Consider the following 15,956-nt stretch of genomic DNA (forward strand, 5'->3'; position numbering starts at 1 on the left):
TGTGTTAAGTGTGTGTATTTATTTATTTAATCATTTTTCACGAGGTATCGTACTGAAACGCTAGTAACTGGCCTGAGCTAGATGAGACCAGAAAATTATTGAAAGGTCATTTCTGGAGATCGAACCGGGAACCTCCCACTTACTAGTCGGTATTACACAGTTTTCATCACTGCGTTACCAACCTGTCGAGCTCGACAAAATTAAATGATACTTTTCCGACATTCCGACAAAGCGATGATTGCTCAGTGGGTAGGACTTCGACTTCACTTTCGGGGGGCCGAGTTCGAATCCCAACACGAATCTCTAACTTTTCTAAGTTACGTGCGTTTTAAGCAATTAATATATCCTTTAACGGTGAAGGTAAACATCGTGAGGAAACATGCATGCCGGAGAGTTCTCTATAATGTTCTCAAACTGGGCCAGCGTGGTGGACTACGGCCTTAACCCCATTCTCATTGTGAGAGAAGATCCGTGCCTTTGTGATAAATTTAATTTCATCACATTATCATCACCTTCGTCTATGAACCTTCAAAACTAAATTTGGCTACGCTAGTCATATCCGTGCACACTCGAGACGATAAAGCCAAGGTGTCGCCGTTGACGGATACGTCATGGAGGACATCAATCATCTATGAACCTTACATAGCTGGACACAGGCCTCCTCTATCATAGCAGAAATGTTTTTACAGCATAGACCACCGCGCTGCTCCAATTCGTGCGAGTTCGTGGGCTCAATTTACTAACAGTTTAGTCACAAGTGAGTACTTTGCGGGATCGCAATTGGGCCACAGCACTCTAACTACAACAAAACCATAATAATACCGACTAGTAAAATAACAGCCATGTCATGTGCAGTCGAAAGGCGAACTTCAGAGCTAATATGGGATACTCGAAACTTCTGTACTAGTTGAATTTCTGTTTGGTTCTAGCTTAATAATAGTGGATTAATAGTTGTGCATATAAAGCGAGTTTTGAAGTTGGGACCGCACTCCATATAGATTAACAAGTTTCTGCTGTTCTGGAATCCGTTTGAATTTAAATCGGGCTTTAAGAATTTATAACGTAAGATCTAACGCTCTAGATTTTTATAATATATTAAAAAAAAAAAAAAACTAAAGCGTAGTACTCAAAGTTGAAAGGCCGCTTTGTCAAGGTGTAGTGTTCATTAAGCGACATGCCAAGGTTTTTTTATAAACCACAATTAATTGTGAATGGGTAGGGTCAATTCTATTTTCTAAACATTACTTTGTTGGTATGTTCTTATTCTTGTTTTAGATGGAGACGTTTACAATGACATCTTAATACAACACAATATGTACTTAATAATCTCTTTATTTCAGCCATAGCCCATACTTGTACATTTAAAAATTACAAAATAAATAAATTATTAGCAATATACAATCTCAAATTAAAAGTAAAAATTAAAATGCAATATAAATTTATTAAGATGGCATGTGATGAATATTGACAGTAAAAATAAAAAAAATAAAGAAAAAATTACAAATAATAATGATAAAAATTAAAAAAATAAAATTCATTACTGTTTGCTCCATGTAAACCACCCAAAATTTCGATCAACTTCATTAAAATCATTTTTTCTGTAAGGCTTATCGCATCATTACCATTTGTCTACGGTGGATGCGTATTAGTGGGCTACTACAATAAACTATAAATAAATAAATTATAATAAATTTTTTATACATTGTGGATGGTGCTGAGATTTTTTTACAATACTTACATGGCCATCTAGCCCCAAAGTAAGCGTAGTGTGAGTTATGGGTACTAAGATGACTATTTTTTTTACAATACACACATCGCCATCGAGCCCCAAATTAGCATAGATTGTGTTATGGATACTAAGATGACTGTTAAATATTTTTATGAATAATATAAATAAAACATTTTAACAAACAGATGAGCACCCAGACACGGATAACATTCATGTTCATCCCACAAAAAAACTTCACTTGGGTGAGCGTGCCGAGGTGTCGAGCCCACGGTCTTGAACTGAAAAAGCAGGGTCACTACGCCAATCGGCCGTCATATTTTTTTTAAATACCTCTCCACTAACCCAGGCCCTCTTTATTTGTAGTTGAGCGTGCTAACAACTAGACCAATGTGGCAGATTTCAATTTGACTCGTAAATAGGCTATAAATTAAAATTGTATCTTCTTGCACAACATGGACGTGTCAAAGACGCACCTGCTTCTATAAATTATGTAAATACAGAAATCTCGCCAGGACTAACGGCGATTATTCAGCGGTGTTGAATATGCGGCAATTCGGAACGGAACTGAGCTTTTGATTTACACACATTTCCTACGTCATCACCGGTGATAATCCGGTTATTGCGTCATTACCTGGCACAGTGTCGTATCACCTTCTCAATGTCTTTTATATTGGAGATCTTTGGTTGGGTTACTAGTTTGGGGGTTTGGGAATGAATTAGGATTAGAATTGCTGTTTTAACAAAGAATACTTTCAAATCCAAAATATATTAATAAATATTACGATTTACAATTTACGAAGAGTAAGGTTTCATTCTACAATATTGACGGCCGATTGGCGCACTGAGTCTAAGGCCGTGGGTTTGATTCCCACAACTGGAAAATGCTTGTGTGATGAAAATAAATATTTTTCAGTGTCTGGGTGTTAATATGTATATTATAAGTATTTATGTATATTATTCATAAAAATATTCATCATTCATCTAAATAGATGGCGTTGTGTGAATTGTCGTAGTATATTTATTTATTATACGCGTAGTTTACAAGCTATTCAAGCTAGTGATAAAAATTAAAATAATAGAATTCCGGTAAACTCGCTCAAACCCAGGTCAACCTTGCATTGTTGGTTTAAGTAGACAGAGTAGGTAACGTCAAACTACTTGCCTTTTTATACTGTCGCACTTGATACACATACATGTGTGTGTAACCAATGAAACTCAGAATAGTGTTGTGCTCTTCCTCACCCTGCGCATCAGCGAAGCGATTCTTTTGCGCATGACCGCATAGAAGTCCAAAGCGGAGGAAGCCCAGTGGGTAGGTCTTCGACTTCACATTCGGGGGGCCGAGGTCGAGTTCCATTACGCACCTCTAACTTTTCGAAGTTATGTGCGTTTTAAGCAATTAAAATATCACTTGCTTCAACGTTGAAGGAAAACATCATGAGGAAACCTGCCTGTAAATTCTCCATAATGTTCACAAAGAAGATAAGATAAGCTTTAGTGATAAGACCGCCTTAGCGCGCTCTATTTTATGTATAAAATGTGTGTGTGCAATAAAGACTTCGAACATACCAGTAAACAAAGGTGTGTGCAGTCCACCCATCTAGACTCGGTCAGCGTGGTGGACTACGGCCTTAACCCCTTGTGATTGTGGGAGGAGAGCCACGCCCTGTTGTGTGCCGTAAATAGTCTGATGATTATTATGATGATACATAAAAGTCTTATGTTTTGGCGAATGGAAACATTGCCGATGCAACTCTGAAGGCTCTCGAGGCGTCCTTAGCGTGCTCTCCGCTGCAAATTCGCATAGCACTTTTCATAAAGTTATGATAAGTAACCGAATCAGTCAGTCATCCTGAGTTTGATACGCTACTTTCTGTTATTTTATATTTTAGTTACTTCTATTTCTAAATCATTGTTTATTTTATCAAAATTAGTCTCCTTACTATGTAGTAAACTACTCTTTAGTACATAGCTTAGTTAAGTATAGCTGTAATTTTAAATTTACGACAACTAAACGTGCTCTCCGCAGCCATCACATTTCAATCGCATAACACTTTCCACAACCGCGGGCTTAAATAGCTTCCAGGGATTTGTGATGAACGATGCCAATTTTATTGAACCAGTCAAAGGCTGTGAGTTTCTTAAAATAGAATGTTAAGTTTTGGCTTGAATCGAGAATCAAACCCAGCGCCACGAGATTCAATTTGAATAAGACATCAATCTTATATCAACTGTAGCGAATAAAGAAGGGGGCGAAGCAATACTGACGTAAACACGCAAACTTAGGAACCAGTCCCCATCTAAAATGTTTCCATAAACTATGATATTGCGTTATACAAGAGGCGAGTAAACAAATTCTTTAAAAGCCAGCTTTCTATTAAATAACAAGAATACGGAGTTAGAAAACCTGAAGAACTTAGCGTAAACTAAAAACTGCCGATTTCCCTAGCGCGCTGTGGTTTTAAATGGCAGATCCCGCGTTCGAACCCTAGCGGGGGCAATTTAGGAATTTATAATTCCTGAAATTTATCTGCACTGGTCTAGTGGATGGCTTCGGTCGTGGCTGCCGTTCTACTAACAAAGACCTGCCGCTTAGCGATTCAGCGTTCCGGTAAGATGGCGGGCAGAACCCGATTAGAATCTACCAACGCTAGAATTAATTTAAGAGAGATGAATTAAAAAAAGATATAGAGTACCATATAAAAAAGTAGGTATACAAAATTCTCAGTTTCCAAGACAATAAGTTTTTTATTTATAAACTTCGGTCCCACGTCCTTTTGTCTAAACTCATGTAATAAATCAAGTTTCAACTTATATGATAGTTAAAGTCGCACATTGTGCGTGATATCAAGTTTTATGGGCGAAAACTCAGACGTGAAACACCTTAGAGACATTAATGTGAACATACCTACTTGTAAACTTGTGCTTTGCTGGAATTAAGTGTGAGAAACTTTCTGTCCTACTAAATTTTTATGTTGCATGCCATGTTCAGTTGGACTAATGATCCTATGTCTTAAAATGAATGTCTTAAAATAAGTGAAGATCTTTAACTTAAAATGAATGGGTCACTTTTTTATCCCATTGTATGTTCTCGAAACCCCAGTTCTTGTAAACTAAAGATTTCAACTATGTATCCTTCCCATCCTCACTTATGATGCTGAATTTGGACGCTTACAAACGGACTGATCCACAAATTTATAGTCGCCTAACGAACTATGGAGAGGGCTATGTTGGGTGTTTCCCTGATAGAAATGAAGAGCTCCTCAGAGAATCAAAGTCAATGAAATAGCCCAAACTATGAGCAAGATCGTCAAAAACACCGGTTTGCTTAACGCATCACGTGAACCATGACTAAGGACTTTAGCAGGGCTAGCACGGGCGGAAGATAAAAATTATATCCCCCGACTATATCCCCTGACAAGGGATAAAATTAACGTCCCCACCTGCTATATCTATTGACGGCCGACTGGCGCAGTGGGCAGCGACCCTGCTTTCTGAGTCCAAGGCCGTGGGTTCGATTCCCACAACTGGAAAATGTTTGTGTGATGAGCATATAAGTGTTTTTCAGTATCTGGGTGTTTATATGTATATTCTAAGTATTTATGTATATATAATTCATAAAAATATTCATCAATCATCTTAGTACCCATAACACAAGCTACGCTTACTTTGGGGCTAGGTGGCGATGTGTGTATTGTCGTAGTATATTTATTTATATTTATTATAATATTATTTATATCACTGGAATATGGAATAGGAGAAGTGTACCCACGTTTTTTAATACACATATACTATAAACATATATAAGATAAATTTATATCCTTTCCCCGGGTATATAATTGTCTCCTGCCCATGCTAGCCGTGAAGAATTTACCAAGCAAAATAATCATGAGTAATTTTTGTCATTATATTTTTTGACATTCTACGTACACTTTATAATGACCCACAGAAATGAATTTTCATGGAAATTATCATACAGGATAACAATATTTTCTACGCTCGCTTTTGAATACATTTGAAAGCATAAACGAAATTATTCTTTCATATGGTAATTGCGAAGTTTTGTTAGGAATTACCGTGCAGTGCAATTCCTCATAATAGACTTCGTTAGCTTGGAAGAGAAATTTAAAATTCTTAATATTCTATGACTTATGAATTTAACATAAAGAAAACGATGTACTAATTCAAAACAAAATTACAGCGTAGGGCTATTAGGTGCAGTTCGTTTAACCAATTAAGCACCTTAAAATATCATATAGTATTGTCTGTTATAAGTATTCTTTTGACGGCCAAATGGTGCAGTGACCGTGACTTCTGTGTCCAAGGCTGTGGGTTAGATTCCCACTACTGGAAAATGTATTGTGTGATGAACATGAATGTTTTTCCTGTCTGGGTGTTTATCTGTATATTATTCATTTAGATATTCATCGGTCATTTTAGTACATATAACACAAACTGCGCTGCCTTTGGGGCTAAATGGTGCTGTGTGTATTGTCGTATTATATTCATTATAATATAATTTTTGCAATGAAGTTCCTTACGACAATGCTGAGGGGTACGTACCCTAGCCGGAACAAAACGTCGGTAACGAAATTGCATGGAGTTATATTTATATTTATAGCCACACAGTTTGCGGATTCCCATTTTATATTATTTTTTCTTTTAGTTTTTAATTTGTATCGATAAAAAAATCGTAATAAAAATTGTATACTCGAATTTTGTACCTCGTCTAGAACTTAAAATTACTATTTAGGTAAAAAGGAACTGCATTCTTTTCTGGTGACTCACGATACCACGAGTTGATTTAGATTTCACTATCCCGAGCCTGAGGTAACACTTTGGGTTGCTACGTCGACTGACCAGTAAAATTTCAGAGTTATGTGCGTTTTTACTTCAAGCAATGAAATATCACTTGCTTTAAACGGTGAGGGTAAATATCGTTTTGACACCTGCGTATCCGAGAGTTCTCTACAATGTTCTCAAAGATGAGTGAAGTTTACCAATAGTTTACCAAAGTGACCACGGCCTGGAACGTTCTCATTTTGACACCCGTGCCCTGCAGTATTCCGATAAAGTGTTACTAATATAGTGACGATCCTAAGTCTATTAATATTAATATCCCAATGTTGAGCATATGCCTCGTCTACTAAAGGAAAGATGGGGAATGGAATATGCGACCGATAGCTGCGATCACTCGATTGCTTTCTCATAGCCGCCTTTTTTTCTTTCAAGAAATTGGCTAGTTACAACCACATTTACAAAGACCGGCCGCCTAAAAACTATTTAGCGTACCCGTTGATACCTTTTTAATGTATTATGAACACCCATTTAAACATTAATTGAGTGGTTTTAATATAAGTGCCATACCTCTTAACGGTTTGTTAGGTGCTATCAACACGAACTACATTTTCACTGACTAAAAATTGAGATGAGAAAAAAAATGATTTAATTTTGTATAAGTACAGTTCTTATCGGTTACACTAGTCTACAGTAATCGCTCGATATACATAACGAAATTCCTATCCATATATTCAGTTTAACTAAGGCTCCTGATTTAAAACTACGCTATTGGAATAGAAACGGTGCCTTTCCATCCATAAAAATCCTCTTAACAACTTGTTAAAAGGATTTTTGTTTGTTGGTAAGCTTGAATAATATCGATAAAAATTCGCTCCGCAATAAAATAACCCCAGGTATTAGTTTGCCACGTAAGATATCAATCTCCGCGTCACGGCGATGGATAAACTCAGCGCGGATACGTGACGTTTGAATAACGTCAACGCTGAACATCGATTTACTCCAAGTAACCCGATACTATGCTACTAGGTATTTTATTTAAACGAAATATTTATGCAATAAAATCCTAATTTTGCATTAATGCTTTCATTGATTAACATTAAGCTACGAATATACTATCAATAGTAGCGGTGATAGCTCAGTAATTAGGACTTAGGTTTCACTTTCAGTAGGCCAAGTTCGAATCCCATTGCTAAGTTATGTGCGTTTTCAACAATTAAAATATCACTTGCTTTAACGGTGAAGGAAAACATCGCCAGGAAACCTGCATGCCTGAGAGTTCTCCATTATGTTCTCAAAGGCGTGTGGATTTCACCATCCGCACTGGACCAGTGTTGTGGACTACGGCCTTGTTCTTCGTGGGAGGAGACCCGTGCCCTCTAGTGGGTCTGTCATGGGTTTATGATGATGATGGTGATGCGCTTGATACAGGACCCGGTGATAGCCTTGAGGTCATGCCTTCACCCTCTCGTCCGGGGTGAGTTCGATCCCCGGCGCACACCTCGAACTTTTTAGTGTTATTTGCTTTCAAGCAAAATAACTTGCTTCAACAGTGATGGAAAACATCGTAAAGTAAAATGCATGGTGGAAAGTTAACCGTAATTTTCTCAATGGCGTCTGAATTTGACGGCCGACTGGCGCAGTGGGCAGCAACCCTGCTTTCTGAGTCCAAGGCCGTGGGTTCGATTCCCACAACTGGAAAAATGTTTGTGTGATGAGCAATAAGTGTTTTTCAGTGTCTGGGTGCTTATATGTATTTTCTAAGTATTCATGTATATATATATATAAAAAAAAAAAAAAAAATTCATCAGTCATCTTAGTACCCATAACACAAGCTACGCTTACTTTGGGGCTAGGTTGCGATGTGTGTATTGTCGTAGTATACGTATAATTCCCCCACTCCGCACTTAGCCAGTGGTGAGTGGTATAATGTACTTATGAAGCGACAACAACGAGACGAGCCGTTAAGTTAAGAGCCATGCGTTTAGGAAGTACAGTGCTATGCATAGAGGGTATGCACAGGGTATGCAGATGATATAAAATCTCCAGTATGGGTTATAAAAAACTTAGGGATACGTTATGAAAAGCCTAGCCTTAAGTACTTATAACTCGTACTGGAAATTTTCTTCATTTTATATCATGTGCATACTCTCTATGCACGCCACTTCAAGTACCATAATAGTAGCTAGTGTAAAGATTACCCTTTTTAAATTTTATCTGGCAAAACTTTTTTAAATTTTATCTGGAGATCCGTGCCCTATAGTTGGCTGGTATTTGGTTAAAAAAGGGGAACTTGAACACCAGTGATAAAAAGTATTAATTACCATATTTCAGTTTTTTAAACAAATGTTACCTAAAATCATCGTCATCATAATTCGCCTAAAACAGTCTACGAAAGGGTAGGTATGCTTATAATCAACACGCTGGACAGACGGGTTGTGGATCGCAGTAGATGGTTATAACATAAGCATAGCACAAATGATAAAAAAATAACGATTTGTAAATTAAACGTGACTTGACTTTTGAATATATTTCCATCGCGCCCCAAATATTTCATAACTGAATGAGACATAAAACGTATATTCACCACAATACCAACTTTTCCCTCCATATTGTTCTTTCATTATCTCTTAATACTTATATAGGCGTACATCAAATTCCAATTGTATGTAAACGAAATGAATTCGTAATTTAGTTTTCAATTCGAAATTGATATCATATTGATATTTTCACGAAAAGTGAAACAATAAAGAGAATCCATACTAATATTATAAGAGAAAAAATATGTTTGTTTATTTAACCTTACTTTACGCCCTGATTTAGCAACCAATCTTAATTTTTGACATAGAGTTACTTGAAAGGACGGAGAGTTACATAGCCTACATTTTATTCCAGTAAAACAAACGGTTCCCACGGGGTTATTAAAAAACTGTAATAAACGGGGGCGAAAATCTATTATTAGCTAGCACTTGTATTTTACCTTCTTACATATAAAATCTAATATATTTTTTTTGCTCAAACTAAAAATTTTTGTTTCCGGCAGAATTGATCTGCTCTAAATTGGAAATTTGAATATTAATAAATATTTTAATTATTACAATAGGTATTATTAAACAACGGAAAATCAAAGTAGTATTAGTTACAAGCATCCAAATCGTGATGCATACTGTGGCTGTACATAAATAACATACTGCATCTTTACAGTAGCCGACGCCAGCCTTTCGGAGTGAGGTGGTGGCCGCTTTCATAGTTCGACAACTATTTAAGGAAACTAAATATATATTTTTATACCTATCTAATATAATTTATAGTAAGTTTTTTAAGTAAGTTTTATCAAGGTAGAGTTTAAATATTAATTTATCATCATCATCATCATCCACAGACCAGAGTTGATCGACTTTTAGCGATTGTTCTCACAAGTTTACGATACTAACTTGGATCGACAAACGTCATGCTGTCTAAGCAATAAAGGTGGACAACGAACGACTCCGGGCTGGGTTAAGAAATTCTTACACAATAAATCCATTACCGAAACCTAAACTAACAGTTTTTGCCTACGGTCAGAAAGCCTATCAAAACGTTTTATAACGCAAAGCATTGATTTAATATTATATGACTGACGTAAAGTATAATGAACAATAATGGCAAACAATGTTAAATAATAAACCAACGAGGTTTTACGTCGTTCTTTGTGACGTACGAGTATAACGGAAAGAGATCTTGATCCGATTTCCAACTTGAATTGAACACAGGCAAGTCCTCGGTTAGTAGGTATACAATTATTTCAATTTATTCGACTACTTAAAGCGTCTCTTAACAAGAGACCAAGACTGGGAGCGCAAGACCAAGACCAAGACCAAGACCAGGTGTATTGGCGCAAGACCAAGACCAAGACTGGCTAAGTCTCGTCTTGTTCTTGCATTTGGGCAACACTACTCATAATAATAAAATAATTTAAACTCACTCATGTGATAGAGAAACTCCTATCATGCAACACTATTTAAAGTAGTTTTTATAAGCCTTTCAGTTTTATGCTCATAATATATGATAAGTTACACTGATATTCCGCACTGGTTTTACCGGCTTTAATATTTTGAAACAACACTTTCATATGTTACTCTTACCAACTCTCGTATCATTTCCTTTGAAGCGTTGGTAAGTATATAACTCTTTCGGAATTATGTCGCTTTTATTTTGAATTGCTAGATATTTCGTAAAGGCAATTCGACGCGTCCCGGTCTTTTGTTTTACAATCTCCATAATTATGAACGCTTCCATGTTCTTTTTCGAACGTAAATTCAAAGGAGTGCTGTATGAGAGAAAGTGTTCTGATATAAAAAGAACTAAATAAATGGGGCATGTGAAAACTTTATTTTAATTTTAATGCAATAATATACAAAATAGTATAACTACTACTACACTAAAGTGCAAAAGATAAGTTTAATATAAATCGATTCATACACTCAGTATTGATGTCAATTCTGTTGTATAAAATTCAAAAAATTCAAAATTCAAAATTCATTTATTTCAAGTAGGCCTAATATAAGCACTTTTGAAACGTCAAGTCTGTCTGTTTGTAGTGATTCTACCACCGGTTCGGAAGGCAGATTCTACCGAGAAGAAGCCGGCAAGAAACTCAGCAGTTGCTCTTTTCCAACATCAACAATTTACATTTTGTATTTTAACATTCATTTTTCTATCTTGTGAGAGCTGAAAGCGGAGCCGGATGCTTCCAAGCAACCTTATCATTCAAAGCTATGAACCATGAACTCAACTTAAAAACTTAACAAGTCAAAAAGAAGTTATTTAGTTTAGTTTGGAGATATGTCTACAACTGAATTGGAACCAATATATGGCTTTGCTATATTGATTTGATACGACCTACGACCAAAGCAAATACAATTCTAATTGATTGAAGCTCAGTTTGACATTATTATCTCTAGAGTCTAATGTCCTGATAAAAGGGTTAGGAAGGCCTGTAATCATAAGACCTGTTTTGACAAGGTATTAATAGTTATCAAATGACACTAATCTAAGGATGACGTAACACGAGTAAGAGGGAAGATATAACATACAAATTACTTTTAAAAGTCTATTGATTCCAACTAGTGTCTTTTTGTACCACAATTTAGTTGGTTAAATCTTGAGTGTATTATTTGGAAAACATAAAAGTACTATTTTTGAAAACAAAAGGAATTAAAATCTTCTACATCGTCATCATTGTCATTATCAACCCATTACCATCTCTGTACGGCAGTGGCGTGCATAGAGAGCATGTACAGGGTGTGCAGATGATATAAAATGAAGTGAATCTTAAATACTTAAGGGTAGGCTTTTTATAACTCTTACAAAGCTTATCCTTTATTTTGCCTAAGACTAAGCCTTAAGTTTTTAATAGTTCGTAAAGGAGATTTTCTTCATTTTATATCATCTGCACACCCTGTATGTGCATACAGGCACTACTCTACGGATCTCCTCGCAGCATAAAAAGAGTTAAGGCCATAGTCCAGAACTTTGGCGACAAGTGCAGTCATGGAGAATCATCGGGCATGCAAGTTTCCTCACGATGTTTATCATTTTATTGTTAAAGCGATTTATATTTTAATTGCTTCAATAAAAACCGCAGATCAGAGAGAATCATTTGATACATCCACGACACGCGCAAAATACGTCGAAGGCGCTAGCATGGTCGAAGTCCAGCTGAACTGGGAGAAGCTGAGTTTGTCACGGAGGACAACCTACTTTAATTCCTACGTGCTTATAGCTCTAGCTCTGTACAAGGACGTGTTCTTCAGTTCGGACTTTAGGCCTAAGGGTTTAGTGTAACGTCGCTATAGGGAAGCGAGACAATTAATTAATTATGTATAGCATTTAAAAGATTGTCGTTTTTGTTTATAGTTATTATGTTGAATCTTATTTTGTATAGCATTTTATGTGTTTTATATTGGCATAGTTGTTGAAACAATACATCATAAAATAATAATAACTCCGAAGAGAATAAAGGACGAGGCTCTTAAAACTCCTGTATAAAACCTATTAAATGAAAATGAAAATATAGAAAAATCCTCAGTTCTTTTTTTTGTCAATTTAACACTCAGTAAAAGGATGGTTTGATCAAATTGGACAATTCGGCGTGTACTCGTATCGCATATCCAGCTTGTTACTTCCAATTGTTATTATCCCTGATTCGTATATTTAATTGTACGGTAATTGGAAATGTTAAAACTGCGCGTACTCTCAGCTTTTATGCCTCTTTTGATTAAAATTCTTTACATTTCTTTTATTTAAAAACGTTTCACGAGTCGTTTAATTGACGTGAGGAACTTTTTGTATTCGAGCTGAGCTTTATATTTTTGACCTATTAATTGGAATTTTTACGTTATCGTTTTTTTTAAACGGTCCTTTTTTTGTAATCTTTATGACAACGCTCGCTGATGACTGGTCTACGCAGAATTTCTGTTTGCACATAAAACTTAAAACACTTCTCAAGTGACTTGCGCTCGTCTGCAGTACCTATCAAAATAAATATTATGGAATCTACATAAGTATCGCTGCTGAAATTCAGTTTCAGTTATTGGATGTACTGTGGCTGTTTGGTACTTTAAAGGTTATAACAGCGTCATAAGGCTTATTGTCATAATAATAACAAGGGCACAGGTTGTGCCATTGATTTAATATGTTACTAATTTGTAAGCTGTGCTGAGCACAGCTTACTTTTATTGTGCTTATAATAAAATAATACACGTTAAGTTTTTAATAGTAATGGAGTTCCATTTTACGAAACGAACTACTTTTTTTTAACGAACGCTTATATTGCGCCTCGTTCCGTCTGCTACAACTCCGTATGTATAGAGGGATAGGATATTATGTTTGCTTGACTTGTATTAAGTTATAGACTTTGATTTTAGAACAGATTTAGATAATGCTTGTTTGACCCGATTGCGAAAAGCTAAAACAAAAAAAAAAATCTTTAGGGGAAGGAAAAAACAGGCGAATCAAAATATGTAATTCGCGTTACTAGATTAATAAACCATTAGTTTTTCTTAAACATATAATTTAAAAAAAACATATTCAAAAATCGCGTTTTTATTGACGGTTTACTTCATAGTTCATATACACCCGCATATTGGAAAAAAATACTGTATTTCTATTTCATTCTTAACGTATTTCTTTAAAGGAAATTGTAGTTCCTGTCTCATAGACGTACTTAGTGTCTTGTTACAAGAAAGTCTAGATTTACTTGCACTGTCGTCTTGAAAGCCACTCGTAGACATTAGAACTAATGAGCTTAATTGTAACAACTAAGTCACAACTCTCGAGCAGCTTCCAGTATACATTTTAAATACAGAAATACGGATTTTCATTTAAATACATATGATGTACTCGTAACTACACTGGAGAAAAAAATCAAAATTTTAAATAGCATTTTCTGACTTCGTGTCTGGTATAGCAGTTACACCTGTAATCGTTGGTTTCTTTGTTAACGAAACGCTAAGTCGCTTGACGACACATCTTTGTCGGTAGTGTGATAACTAGCCATAGCACAAGCCTCCCATCAGACAATCCCAGAGAAAATTCAGAATTGATATATTCCAGATAGCTCCTGCCGGGAATCGAACCCTTCTACTCCTCTTATAAGATCACACCACCACTGTGCTAGGTAGGTTGACAAAACTAACACGTGATGTATCTTAATCCTACACAGTACAGTTGGAAAAGTATGGAGCCACTGGAGCTTTCAAATTGTTTCAGGATGCGTTCACAACCGAAAAAGTCTCAATGAAATGAGAATTTACAAACTTTCAGAAATTTCAAGGTAAAGAGAACTGACGCCGTTTTTAGTTTTTTACATTAACTGTACAAAATCTCTTAATTATGGAGCTACAGAATTATAAAAGAACTAGGAGTTCTTCAGCCATCGAAAATGTATTCTTTTTAACTATATTTACTTCACTAACTGATCTTTCCTTTTTTCGGCTGGGCATCAGTCTTATGTGAGAACTTCCACGCTCCATTCTCTTGTACCCTATGTACCTTTCAGTAATTCATTCGGCTACGAGTATATTGATAACTCTGGTTATTCCATGTTTATTATATTTATCTCAAAACTCCTCAACGAAAACTAAGCAATTTTTATTTTTTCTGTAGGTTACAGGATTTACACTACAGGATGTAATTATTTCTGAAACTTGGAGATTACGCACTTTGGTTTTGATAGTATAGGAAACAATGCCCTCAAGCAGAAGTTATGTGTTATAGACAATAAACATTTTTAGTTGATTTTTCGATTCTCAGATTCACATTAGAATGTAGAAGGAAAAGTTAACGTGGACAACGTTGTAAATTTTTGTTATGTAATATGTTTCGCAGTTGTAATAATTAATAAACAAGATCTCTCATCTGGAACAGATACGCATCCGGTATGGTATGACACATCGCTCGGCTATTTTCGAACGAATACATAAATTATATTAATTTCATATTAACGATTAAATATGAATACATTATACGATATTATTGATGACAGGCGAAACTTTGTTTCGGACCATCGACTTTAATATACTGGAAGGAGGTCGTAGTCTAAAGCTAAGAGATATCTAGCAGTGATTATTTTCTGGTGGTAACTAGTATGATGCAGTCTAGTATAGTAGCTAGTAGTAATCTGATAAAGATACGGTGGTTATGTATATTGGGCGTTAATGTCATTACTGACAAATTGAAGAAGAAGAAACAATTATTGCACAAAAACACACAGGAAAAGAAACATTAAGGAGTATATAGTAAACAATGTAGACATGCAAAGGCGGCCTTATTGCTGTAAGCAATCTCTTACAGGCAACCTTTGTAGAAAGGACTTACAGCAAGAGAACGGGATAGTGCGAGAGTGTTTAATATAGGTATACATAAATACCAAAAATGTATATTGTATACAAATACATAGATAATTTAAATAAATAAACGTAATATATAAATATAAAATAAACATAATATATATAAATATATAACATACATAATATATAAAAGTAGATTTTAAAACATAATTTAGAAACAATAATAAAGCAACAACTGTACAACAACAGAGATCGAGTGATATTCCGCCTATCCCTAATATTTATTCTACTCAAGCATCAAATCTCCTTGCACTTTGTTGGTTACTTTCGTGCCATTTCTTTATTGACGATTCATCTATCACCACGGTACTCCAAGCTAAGCTCTCTCTCTCTCCGCAGTCCGAAGAATCCTGACGTGCTCTATTTCGAGACCCATGGTTATACACCGCGTTCAGGGCCACAATTTGTCTGTCTTACTGTCATAGTAATTTGAACCATCAAAGTTTTTATCAACGTTAGGTCTTTTTCATTATCAACCCTTTACCTCCCCACCAGAAGGCTCTCAGGCTTTCAAGCACTGAGAGTTTATGATTGAAATA

At 35.7% G+C, this 15,956-nt stretch overlaps 1 protein-coding gene across 1 annotated transcript in view; it reads right to left on the bottom strand.

Annotated features, from left to right (window-relative positions):
- The window catches only part of LOC120626678 (suppressor of lurcher protein 1-like), a 377,806-nt gene that overhangs the window by 222,731 nt on the left and 139,119 nt on the right, over positions 1-15,956 (bottom strand). The window lies entirely within an intron of this gene.

The sequence above is a fragment of the Pararge aegeria genome, chromosome 10 (genome assembly GCF_905163445.1).
Source record: "Pararge aegeria chromosome 10, ilParAegt1.1, whole genome shotgun sequence".
In the NCBI taxonomy this organism is placed as follows: domain Eukaryota; kingdom Metazoa; phylum Arthropoda; class Insecta; order Lepidoptera; family Nymphalidae; genus Pararge; species Pararge aegeria.